This window comes from Miscanthus floridulus, chromosome 14 (genome assembly GCF_019320115.1).
Source record: "Miscanthus floridulus cultivar M001 chromosome 14, ASM1932011v1, whole genome shotgun sequence".
In the NCBI taxonomy this organism is placed as follows: Eukaryota; Viridiplantae; Streptophyta; class Magnoliopsida; order Poales; family Poaceae; genus Miscanthus; species Miscanthus floridulus.
Genome location: NC_089593.1, coordinates 39574535 through 39587330, shown reverse-complemented (window position 1 = coordinate 39587330; position 12796 = coordinate 39574535).

The following is a 12796-nucleotide window of genomic DNA, read 5'->3' as shown; positions in this document are numbered from 1 at the left end:
TTTGGAGATAGTGTTAGTATCAGTGCAAGATAGGTGCACGGTTTGTGCCAAACAAGGCTCGGAAATCATTTCGAAAGCACCCGATGGATCTCTAGATGACGAGGCTTAAGTGGAATCTTGTTTTGGTCCATTTGGAGTTAGTGTTAGTATTAGTGCAAGATAGGTGCATGGTTTGTTCCAAACAAGGCTCGGAAATCATTTTGACCGCACCCGATAGAAGTCCTAGGTGACGAGGCTCAAGTGGAATCTCGTTTCGGTCTGTTTGGATATAGTGTTAGTATTAGTGCAAGATAGGTGCACAGTCTGTGCCAAACATACCATAGGCTCCGAAATCATTTTGGATGCACCTGATGGTACTCCTAGGTGACGAGGCTCAAGTGGAATCTTGTTTCGGTCCGTTTGGAGATAGTGTTAGTATGAGTGCAAGATAGGTGCACGGTTTGTGCCAAACAAGGCTTGGAAATCATTTCAGAAGCAACCGATGGATCTCGTAGATGACGAGGCTTAAGTGGAATCTTGTTTTGGCTGTTTGGAGTTAGTGTTAGTATTAGTGCAAGATATTTGCACGGTTTGTTCCAAACAAGGCTTAGAAATCATTTTGACCGCACCCGATAGAACTCCTAGGTGACAAGGATAAAGTGAAATCTCATTTCGGTCCGTTTAGATATAGTGTTAGTTTTAGTGCAAGATAGGTGCATGGTTTGTGCCTAATGTACCATAGGCTCAGAAATCATTTTGGACGCACCCGATGGAACTCCTAGGTGACGAGGCTCAAGTGGAATCTTGTTTCAGTCTGTTTGAAGATAGTGTTAGTATCAATGAAAGATAGGTGCACGGTTTGTGCCAAACAAGGCTCGGAAATCATTTTAAAAGCACCTGATGGAACTCCTAGGTGATGAGGCTCAAGTGGAATCTTGTTTCAATCCGTTTGGAGATAGTATTAGTATTAGTGCAAGATAAGTGCACGGTTTGTTCCAAACAAGGCTTGGAAATCATTTTGACCGCACCCGATAGAACTCCTAGGTGATGAGGCTCAAGTGGAATCTCGTTTCGATCCGTTTGGATATAGTGTTAGGATTAGTGCAAGATAGGTTCACGGTTTGTGTCAAACGTACCATAGGATCAAAAATCATTTTGGACGCACCCGATGGTACTCCTAGGTGACGAGGCTCAAGTGGAATCTTGTTTCAGTCCGTTTGGAGATAGTGTTAGTATTAGTGCAATATAGGTGCACGGTTTGTGCCAAACAAGTCTCGGAAATCATTTTGGAAGCACCCGATGGAACTCCTAGATGACAAGGCTCAAGTGGAATCTGGTTTCGGTCCGTTTAGAGATAGTGTTAGTATTAGTGCTAGATAGGTGCACGGTTTGTTGCAAACAAGGCTCAGAAATCATTTTGACCGCACCCAATAGAACCCCTAGGTGACGAGGCTCAAGTGGAATCTTGTTTCGGTCCATTTGGAGATAGTGTTTGTATCAGTGCAAGATAGGTGCACGGTTTGTGCCAAACGTACCATAGGAACAGAAATCATTTTGGACGCACCCGATGGTACTCCTAGGTGATGAGGCTCAAGTGGAATCTTGTTTCGGTCCGTTTGGAGATAGTGTTAGTATTAGTGCAAGACAGGTGCACAGTTTGTTCCAAACAAGGCTCGAAAATCATTTTGACCGCACCCGATAGAACTCCTAGGTGACGAGGCTTAAGTGGAATCTCGTTTTGGTCCGTTTGGATATAGTGTTAGTATTAGTGCAAGAAAGGTGCACAGTCTGTGCCAAATGTACCATAGGCTCAGAAATCATTTTGGACGCACCCAATGGTACTCCTAGGTGACGAGGCTCAAGTGGAATCTTGTTTCGGTCCGTTTGGAGATAGTGTTAGTATCAGTGCAAGATAGGTGCATGGTTTGTGCCAAACGTACCATAGGATCAGAAATCATTTTGGATGCACCCAATGGTACTCCTAGGTGACGAGGCTCAAGTGGAATCTTGTTTCGGTCCGTTTGGAGATAGTGTTAGTATTAGTGCAAGACAGGTGCACGGTTTCTTCTAAACAAGGCTCAGAAATCATTTTGACTGCACCCGATAGAACTCCTAGGTGACGAGGCTCAAGCGAAATCTCATTTTGGTCCGTTTGGATATAGTGTTAGTATTAGTGCAAGACAGGTGCATGGTTTGAGCCAAACATACCATAGGCTCAGAAATCGTTTTGGACGCACCCTATGGTACTCCTAGGTGATGAGGCTCAAGTGGAATCTTGTTTCGGTCCGTTTGGAGATAGTGTTAGTATCAGTGCAAGATAGTTGCACGGTTTGTGCCAAACAAGGCTCGGAAATCATTTTGGAAGCACCCGATGGATCTCGTACATGACGAGGCTTAAGTGGAATCTTGTTTTGGTCCGTTTGGAGTTAGTGTTAGTATTAGTGCGGGATAGGTGCACGGTTTGTTCCAAACAAGGCTCGGAAATCATTTTGACCGCACCCGATAGAACTCCTAGGTGATGAGGCTCAAGTGAAATCTCGTTTTGGTCCGTTTGGAAATAGTGTTAGTTTTAGTGCGAGATAGGTGCATGGTTTGTGCCTAATGTACCATAGGCTCAGAAATCATTTTGGAGGCACCCGATGGAACTCCTTGGTGACGAGGCTCAAGTGGAATCTTGTTTCAGTCCGTTTGGAGATAGTGTTAGTATCAATGAAAGATAGGTGCACGGTTTGTCCCAAACAAGGCTCGGAAATCATTTCGAAAGCACCCGATGGAACTCCTAGGTGACGAGGCTCAAGTGGAATCTTGTTTTAGTCCGTTTGGAGATAGTATTAGTATTAGTGCAAGATAAGTGCACGGTTTATTCCAAACAAGGCTAGGAAATCATTTTGACCGTACCTGATAGAACTCCTAGGTGACGAGGCTCAAGTGGAATCTCGTTTTGGTCCGTTTGGATATAGTGCTAGTATTAGTGCAAGAAAGGTGCACGATCTGTGCCAAACGTACCATAGGCTCAGAAATCATTTTGGACGCACCCAATGGTACTCCTAGGTGACGAGGCTCAAGTGGAATCTTGTTTTGGTCCATTTGGAGATAGTGTTAGTATCAGTGCAAGATAGGTGCACGGTTTGTGCCAAACGTACCATAGGATCAGAAATCATTTTGGACGCACCCGATGGTACTCCTAGGTGACGAGGCTCAAGTGGAATCTTGTTTTGGTCCGTTTGGAGATAGTGTTAGTATTAGTACAAGAGTGGTGCACGGTTTCTTCTAAACAAGGCTTAGAAATCATTTTGACCGCACCCGATAGAACTCCTAGGTGACGAGGCTCAAGCGAAATCTCATTTTGGTCCGTTTGGATATAGTGTTAGTATTAGTGCAAGACAGGTGCACGGTTTGTGCCAAACATACCATAGGCTTAGAAATCGTTTTGGATGCACCCTATGGTACTCCTAGGTGACGAGGCTCAAGTGGAATCTTGTTTCGGTCCGTTTGGAGATAGTGTTAGTATCAGTGCAAGATAGGTGCACGGTTTGTGCCAAACTAGGCTCGGAAATCATTTCGGAAGCTCTCGATGGATCTCGTACATGACGAGGCTTAAGTGGAAACTTGTTTCGGTCCATTTGGAGTTAGTGTTAGTATTAGTGCAGGATAGGTGCCCGGTTTGTTGAAAACAAGGCTCGGAAATCATTTTTACCGCACCCGATAGAACTCCTAGGTGACGAGGCTCAAGTGAAATCTCGTTTCAGTCCGTTTGGATATAGTGTTAGTTTTAGTGCAAGATAGGTGCATGGTTTCTGCCTAATGTACCATAGGCTCAGAAATCATTTTGGACGCACCCGATGGAACTCCTAGGTGACAAGGCTCAAGTGGAATCTTGTTTCAGTCCGTTTGGAGATAGTGTTAGTATCAATAAAAGATAGGTGCACGGTTTGTGCCAAACAAGGCTCGGAAATCATTTCGGAAGCACCCGATGGAACTCCTAGGTGATGAGACTCAAGTGGAATCTTGTTTCTGTCTGTTTGGAGATAGTATTAGTATTAGTGCAAGATAAGTGCACAGTTTATTCGAAACAAGGCTCGGAAATCATTTTAACCGCACCCGATAGAACTCCTAGGTGACGAGGCTCAAGTGGAATCTCGTTTCAGTCCGTTTGGATATAGTGTTAGGATTAGTGCAAGATAGGTGCACGGTTTGTGCTAAACGTATCATAGGATCAGAAATCATTTTGGACGCACCTGATGGTACTCCTAGGTGACGAGGCTCAAGTAGAATCTTGTTTCAGTCCGTTTGGAGATAGTGTTAGTATTAGTGCAAGATAGGTGCACGGTTTGTTCCAAACAAGGCTCAGAAATCATTTTGACCGCACCCGATAGAACTCCAAGGTGACGAGGCTCAAGTGGAATCTTGTTTTGGTCCATTTGGAGATAGTGTTAGTATCAGTGCAAGATAGGTGCACGGTTTATGCCAAACGCACCATAGGATTAGAAATCATTTTGGACGCACCCGATTGTACTCCTAGGTGGCGAGGCTCAAGTGGAATCTTGTTTCGGTCCATTTGGAGATAGTGTTAGTATCAGTGCAAGATAGGTGCATGGTTTGTGCCAAACATACCATAGGATCAGAAGTCATTTTGGATGCACCCGATGGTACTCCTAGGTGACGAGGCTCAAGTGGAATCTTGTTTCGGTCCATTTGGAGATAGTGTTAGTATTAGTGCAAGACATGTGCACGGTTTGTTCCAAACAAGGCTCGGAAATCATTTTGACCACACTCGATAGAACTCCTAGGTGACGAGGCTCAAGTGGAATCTCATTTCGGCCCGTTTGGATATATTGTTAGTATTAGCGCAAGATAGGTGCACGGTCTGTGCCAAACGTACCATAGGCTCAGAAATCATTTTGGACGCACCCAATGGTACTCCTAGGTGACGAGGCTCAAGTGGAATCTTGTTTTGGTCCGTTTGGAGATAGTGTTAGTATTAGTGCAAGATAGGTGCACGGTTTCTTCTAAACAAGGCTCAGAAATCATTTTGACCGCACCCGATAGAACTCCTAGGTGACGAGGCTCAAGTGAAATCTCGTTTCGGTCTGTTTGGATATAGTGTTAGTATTAGTGCAAGACAGGTGCACGGTTTGTGCCAAACATACTATAGGCTCAGAAATCATTTTGGACGCACCCTATGGTACTCCTAGGTGACGAGGCTCAAGTGGAATCTTGTTTCGGTCCGTTTGGAGATAGTGTTAGTATCAGTGCAAGATAGGTGCACGGTTTGTGCCAAACAAGGCTTGGAAATCATTTCAGAAGCAACCGATGGATCTCGTAGATGACGAGGCTTAAGTGGAATCTTGTTTTGGCTGTTTGGAGTTAGTGTTAGTATTAGTGCAAGATATTTGCACGGTTTGTTCCAAACAAGGCTTAGAAATCATTTTGACCGCACCCGATAGAACTCCTAGGTGACAAGGATCAAGTGAAATCTCATTTCGGTCCGTTTAGATATAGTGTTAGTTTTAGTGCAAGATAGGTGCATGGTTTGTGCCTAATGTACCATAGGCTCAGAAATCATTTTGGACGCACCCGATGGAACTCCTAGGTGACGAGGCTCAAGTGGAATCTTGTTTCAGTCTGTTTGAAGATAGTGTTAGTATCAATGAAAGATAGGTGCACGGTTTGTGCCAAACAAGGCTCGGAAATCATTTTAAAAGCACCTGATGGAACTCCTAGGTGATGAGGCTCAAGTGGAATCTTGTTTCAATCCGTTTGGAGATAGTATTAGTATTAGTGCAAGATAAGTGCACGGTTTGTTCCAAACAAGGCTTGGAAATCATTTTGACCGCACCCGATAGAACTCCTAGGTGATGAGGCTCAAGTGGAATCTCGTTTCGATCCGTTTGGATATAGTGTTAGGATTAGTGCAAGATAGGTTCACGGTTTGTGTCAAACGTACCATAGGATCAAAAATCATTTTGGACGCACCCGATGGTACTCCTAGGTGACGAGGCTCAAGTGGAATCTTGTTTCAGTCCGTTTGGAGATAGTGTTAGTATTAGTGCAATATAGGTGCACGGTTTGTGCCAAACAAGTCTCGGAAATCATTTTGGAAGCACCCGATGGATCTCCTAGATGACAAGGCTCAAGTGGAATCTGGTTTCGGTCCGTTTAGAGATAGTGTTAGTATTAGTGCTAGATAGGTGCACGGTTTGTTGCAAACAAGGCTCAGAAATCATTTTGACCGCACCCAATAGAACCCCTAGGTGACGAGGCTCAAGTGGAATCTTGTTTCGGTCCATTTGGAGATAGTGTTTGTATCAGTGCAAGATAGGTGCACGGTTTGTGCCAAACGTACCATAGGAACAGAAATCATTTTGGACGCACCCGATGGTACTCCTAGGTGATGAGGCTCAAGTGGAATCTTGTTTCGGTCCGTTTGGAGATAGTGTTAGTATTAGTGCAAGACAGGTGCACAGTTTGTTCCAAACAAGGCTCGAAAATCATTTTGACCGCACCCGATAGAACTCCTAGGTGACGAGGCTTAAGTGGAATCTCGTTTTGGTCCGTTTGGATATAGTGTTAGTATTAGTGCAAGAAAGGTGCACAGTCTGTGCCAAATGTACCATAGGCTCAGAAATCATTTTGGACGCACCCTATGGTACTCCTAGGTGACGAGGCTCAAGTGGAATCTTGTTTCGGTCCGTTTGGAGATAGTGTTAGTATCAGTGCAAGATAGGTGCATGGTTTGTGCCAAACGTACCATAGGATCAGAAATCATTTTGGATGCACCCAATGGTACTCCTAGGTGACGAGGCTCAAGTGGAATCTTGTTTCGGTCCGTTTGGAGATAGTGTTAGTATTAGTGCAAGACAGGTGCACGGTTTCTTCTAAACAAGGCTCAGAAATCATTTTGACTGCACCCGATAGAACTCCTAGGTGACGAGGCTCAAGCGAAATCTCATTTTGGTCCGTTTGGATATAGTGTTAGTATTAGTGCAAGACAGGTGCATGGTTTGAGCCAAACATACCATAGGCTCAGAAATCGTTTTGGACGCACCCTATGGTACTCCTAGGTGATGAGGCTCAAGTGGAATCTTGTTTCGGTCCGTTTGGAGATAGTGTTAGTATCAGTGCAAGATAGTTGCACGGTTTGTGCCAAACAAGGCTCGGAAATCATTTTGGAAGCACCCGATGGATCTCGTACATGACGAGGCTTAAGTGGAATCTTGTTTTGGTCCGTTTGGAGTTAGTGTTAGTATTAGTGCGGGATAGGTGCACGGTTTGTTCCAAACAAGGCTCGGAAATCATTTTGACCGCACCCGATAGAACTCCTAGGTGATGAGGCTCAAGTGAAATCTCGTTTTGGTCCGTTTGGAAATAGTGTTAGTTTTAGTGCGAGATAGGTGCATGGTTTGTGCCTAATGTACCATAGGCTCAGAAATCATTTTGGAGGCACCCGATGGAACTCCTTGGTGACGAGGCTCAAGTGGAATCTTGTTTCAGTCCGTTTGGAGATAGTGTTAGTATCAATGAAAGATAGGTGCACGGTTTGTCCCAAACAAGGCTCGGAAATCATTTCGAAAGCACCCGATGGAACTCCTAGGTGACGAGGCTCAAGTGGAATCTTGTTTTAGTCCGTTTGGAGATAGTATTAGTATTAGTGCAAGATAAGTGCACGGTTTATTCCAAACAAGGCTAGGAAATCATTTTGACCGTACCTGATAGAACTCCTAGGTGACGAGGCTCAAGTGGAATCTCGTTTTGGTCCGTTTGGATATAGTGCTAGTATTAGTGCAAGAAAGGTGCACGATCTGTGCCAAACGTACCATAGGCTCAGAAATCATTTTGGACGCACCCAATGGTACTCCTAGGTGACGAGGCTCAAGTGGAATCTTGTTTTGGTCCATTTGGAGATAGTGTTAGTATCAGTGCAAGATAGGTGCACGGTTTGTGCCAAACGTACCATAGGATCAGAAATCATTTTGGACGCACCCGATGGTACTCCTAGGTGACGAGGCTCAAGTGGAATCTTGTTTTGGTCCGTTTGGAGATAGTGTTAGTATTAGTACAAGAGAGGTGCACGGTTTCTTCTAAACAAGGCTTAGAAATCATTTTGACCGCACCCGATAGAACTCCTAGGTGACGAGGCTCAAGCGAAATCTCATTTTGGTCCGTTTGGATATAGTGTTAGTATTAGTGCAAGACAGGTGCACGGTTTGTGCCAAACATACCATAGGCTTAGAAATCGTTTTGGATGCACCCTATGGTACTCCTAGGTGACGAGGCTCAAGTGGAATCTTGTTTCGGTCCGTTTGGAGATAGTGTTAGTATCAGTGCAAGATAGGTGCACGGTTTGTGCCAAACTAGGCTCGGAAATCATTTCGGAAGCTCTCGATGGATCTCGTACATGACGAGGCTTAAGTGGAAACTTGTTTCGGTCCATTTGGAGTTAGTGTTAGTATTAGTGCAGGATAGGTGCCCGGTTTGTTGAAAACAAGGCTCGGAAATCATTTTTACCGCACCCGATAGAACTCCTAGGTGACGAGGCTCAAGTGAAATCTCGTTTCAGTCCGTTTGGATATAGTGTTAGTTTTAGTGCAAGATAGGTGCATGGTTTCTGCCTAATGTACCATAGGCTCAGAAATCATTTTGGACGCACCCAATGGAACTCCTAGGTGACAAGGCTCAAGTGGAATCTTGTTTCAGTCCGTTTGGAGATAGTGTTAGTATCAATAAAAGATAGGTGCACGGTTTGTGCCAAACAAGGCTCGGAAATCATTTCGGAAGCACCCGATGGAACTCCTAGGTGATGAGGCTCAAGTGGAATCTTGTTTCTGTCTGTTTGGAGATAGTATTAGTATTAGTGCAAGATAAGTGCACAGTTTATTCGAAACAAGGCTCGGAAATCATTTTAACCGCACCCGATAGAACTCCTAGGTGACGAGGCTCAAGTGGAATCTCGTTTCAGTCCGTTTGGATATAGTGTTAGGATTAGTGCAAGATAGGTGCACGGTTTGTGCTAAACGTATCATAGGATCAGAAATCATTTTGGACGCACCTGATGGTACTCCTAGGTGACGAGGCTCAAGTAGAATCTTGTTTCAGTCCGTTTGGAGATAGTGTTAGTATTAGTGCAAGATAGGTGCACGGTTTGTGCCAAACAAGTCTCGGAAATCATTTCGGAAGCACCCGATGAAACTCCTAGATGACGGGGCTCAAGTGGAATCTTGTTTCGGTCCGTTTGGAGATAGTGTTAGTATTAGTGCAAGATAGGTGCATGGTTTGTTCCAAACAAGGCTCAGAAATCATTTTGACCGCACCCGGTAGAACTCCAAGGTGACGAGGCTCAAGTGGAATCTTCTTTCGGTCCATTTGGAGATAGTGTTAGTATCAGTGCAAGATAGGTGCACGGTTTATGCCAAACGCACCATAGGATTAGAAATCATTTTGGACGCACCCGATTGTACTCCTAGGTGTCGAGGCTCAAGTGGAATCTTGTTTCGGTCCATTTGGAGATAGTGTTAGTATCAGTGCAAGATAGGTGCATGGTTTGTGCTAAACGTACCATAGGATCAGAAGTCGTTTTGGATGCACCCGATGGTACTCCTAGGTGACGAGGCTCAAGTGGAATCTTGTTTCGGTCCATTTGGAGATAGTGTTAGTATTAGTGCAAGACATGTGCACGGTTTGTTCCAAACAAGGCTCGTAAATCATTTTGATCACACTCGATAGAACTCCTAGGTGATGAGGCTCAAGTGGAATCTCATTTCGGTCCGTTTGGATATATTGTTAGTATTAGTGCAAGATAGGTGCACGGTCTGTGCCAAACGTACCATAGGCTCAGAAATCATTTTGGACGCACCCAATGGTACTCCTAGGTGACGAGGCTCAAGTGAAATCTTGTTTTGGTCCATTTGGAGATAGTGTTAGTATTAGTGCAAGATAGGTGCACGGTTTCTTCTAAACAAGGCTCAGAAATCATTTTGACCGCACCCGATAGAACTCCTAGGTGACGAGGCTCAAGTGAAATCTCATTTCGGTCTGTTTGGATATAGTGTTAGTATTAGTGCAAGACAGGTGCACGGTTTGTGCCAAACATACTATAGGCTTAGAAATCATTTTGGACGCACCCTATGGTACTCCTAGGTGACGAGGCTCAAGTGGAATCTTGTTTCGGTCCGTTTGGAGATAGTGTTAGTATCTGTGCAAGATAGGTGCACGGTTTGTGCCAAACAAGGCTTGGAAATCATTTCAGAAGCAACCGATGGATCTCGTAGATGACGAGGCTTAAGTGGAATCTTGTTTTGGCTGTTTGGAGTTAGTGTTAGTATTAGTGCAAGATATTTGCACGGTTTGTTCCAAACAAGGCTTAGAAATCATTTTGACCGCACCCGATAGAACTCCTAGGTGACAAGGCTCAAGTGAAATCTCGTTTCGGTCCGTTTGGATATAGTGTTAGTTTTAGTGCAAGATAGGTGCATGGTTTGTGCCTAATGTACCATAGGCTCAGAAATCGTTTTGGACGCACCCGATGGAACTCCTAGGTGATGAGGCTCAAGTGGAATCTTGTTTCAGTCTGTTTGGAGATAGTGTTAGTATCAATGAAAGATAGGTGCACGGTTTGTGCCAAACAAGGCTCGGAAATCATTTTAAAAGCACCTGATGGAACTCCTAGGTGATGAGGCTCAAGTGGAATCTTGTTTCAATCCGTTTGGAGATAGTATTAGTATTAGTGCAAGATAAGTGCACGGTTTGTTCCAAACAAGGCTTGGAAATCATTTTGACCGCACCCGATAGAACTCCTAGGTGATGAGGCTCAAGTGGAATCTCGTTTCGATCCGTTTGGATATAGTGTTAGGATTAGTGCAAGATAGGTTCACGGTTTGTGTCAAACGTACCATAGGATCAAAAATCATTTTGGACGCACCCGATGGTACTCCTAGGTGACGAGGCTCAAGTGGAATCTTGTTTCAGTCCGTTTGGAGATAGTGTTAGTATTAGTGCAATATAGGTGCACGGTTTGTGCCAAACAAGTCTCGGAAATCATTTTGGAAGCACCCGATGGAACTCCTAGATGACAAGGCTCAAGTGGAATCTGGTTTCGGTCCGTTTAGAGATAGTGTTAGTATTAGTGCTAGATAGGTGCACGGTTTGTTGCAAACAAGGCTCGGAAATCATTTTGACCGCACCCAATAGAACTCCTAGGTGACGAGGCTCAAGTGGAATCTTATTTCGGTCCATTTGGAGATAGTGTTTGTATTAGTGCAAGATAGGTGCACGGTTTGTGCCAAACGTACCATAGGATCAGAAATCATTTTGGACGCGCCCGATGGTACTCCTAGGAGATGAGGCTCAAGTGGAATCTTGTTTCGGTCCGTTTGGAGATAGTGTTAGTATTAGTGCAAGACAGGTGCATAGTTTGTTCCAAACAAGGCTCGGAAATCATTTTGACCGCACCCGATAGAACTCCTAGGTGACGAGGCTCAAGTGGAATCTCGTTTTGGTCTGTTTGGATATAGTGTTAGTATTAGTGCAAGAAAGGTGCACAGTCTGTGCCAAATGTACCATAGGCTCAGAAATCATTTTGGACGCACCCAATGGTATTCCTAGGTGACGAGGCTCAAGTGGAATCTTGTTTCGGTCCGTTTGGAGATAGTGTTAGTATCAGTGCAAGATAGGTGCACGGTTTGTGCCAAACGTACCATAGGATCAGAAATCATTTTGGACGCACCCAATGGTACTCCTAGGTGACGAGGCTCAAGTGGAATCTTGTTTCGGTCCGTTTGGAGATAGTGTTAGTATTAGTGCAAGACAGGTGCACGGTTTCTTCTAAACAAGGCTCAGAAATCATTTTGACTGCACCCGATAGAACTCCTAGGTGACGAGGCTCAAGCGAAATCTCATTTTGGTCCGTTTGGATATAGTGTTAGTATTAGTGCAAGACAGGTGCATGGTTTGAGCCAAACATACCATAGGCTCAGAAATCATTTTGGACGCACCCTATGGTACTCCTAGGTGATGAGGCTCAAGTGGAATCTTGTTTCGGTCCGTTTGGAGATAGTGTTAGTATCAGTGCAAGATAGTTGCACGGTTTGTGCCAAACAAGGCTCGGAAATCATTTTGGAAGCACCCGATGGAACTCGTACATGACGAGGCTTAAGTGGAATCTTGTTTTGGTCCGTTTGGAGTTAGTGTTAGTATTGGTGCGGGATAGGTGCACGGTTTGTTCCAAACAAGGCTCGGAAATCATTTTGACCGCACCCGATAGAACTCCTAGGTGATGAGGCTCAAGTGAAATCTCGTTTCGGTCCGTTTGGATATAGTGTTAGTTTTAGTGCAAGATAGGTGCACGGTTTGTGCCTAATGTACCATAGGCTCAGAAATCATTTTGGACGCACCCAATGGTACTCCTAGGTGACGAGGCTCAAGTGGAATCTTGTTTCGGTCCGTTTGGAGATAGTGTTAGTATTAGTGCAAGACAGGTGCACGGTTTGTTCCAAACAAGGCTCAGAAATCATTTTGACTGCGCCTGATAGAACTCCTAGGTGACGAGGCTCAAGCGAAATCTCATTTTGGTCCGTTTGGATATAGTGTTAGTATTAGTGCAAGACAGGTGCATGGTTTGTGCCTAATGTACCAAAGGCTCAGAAATCATTTTGGAGGCACCCGATGGAACTCCTAGGTGATGAGGCTCAAGTGGAATCTTGTTTTAGTCCGTTTGGAGATAGTGTTAGTATCTATGAAAGATAGGTGCACGGTTTGTCCCAAACAAGGCTCGGAAATCATTTCGGAAGCACCCGATGGAACTCCTAGGTGACGAGGCTCA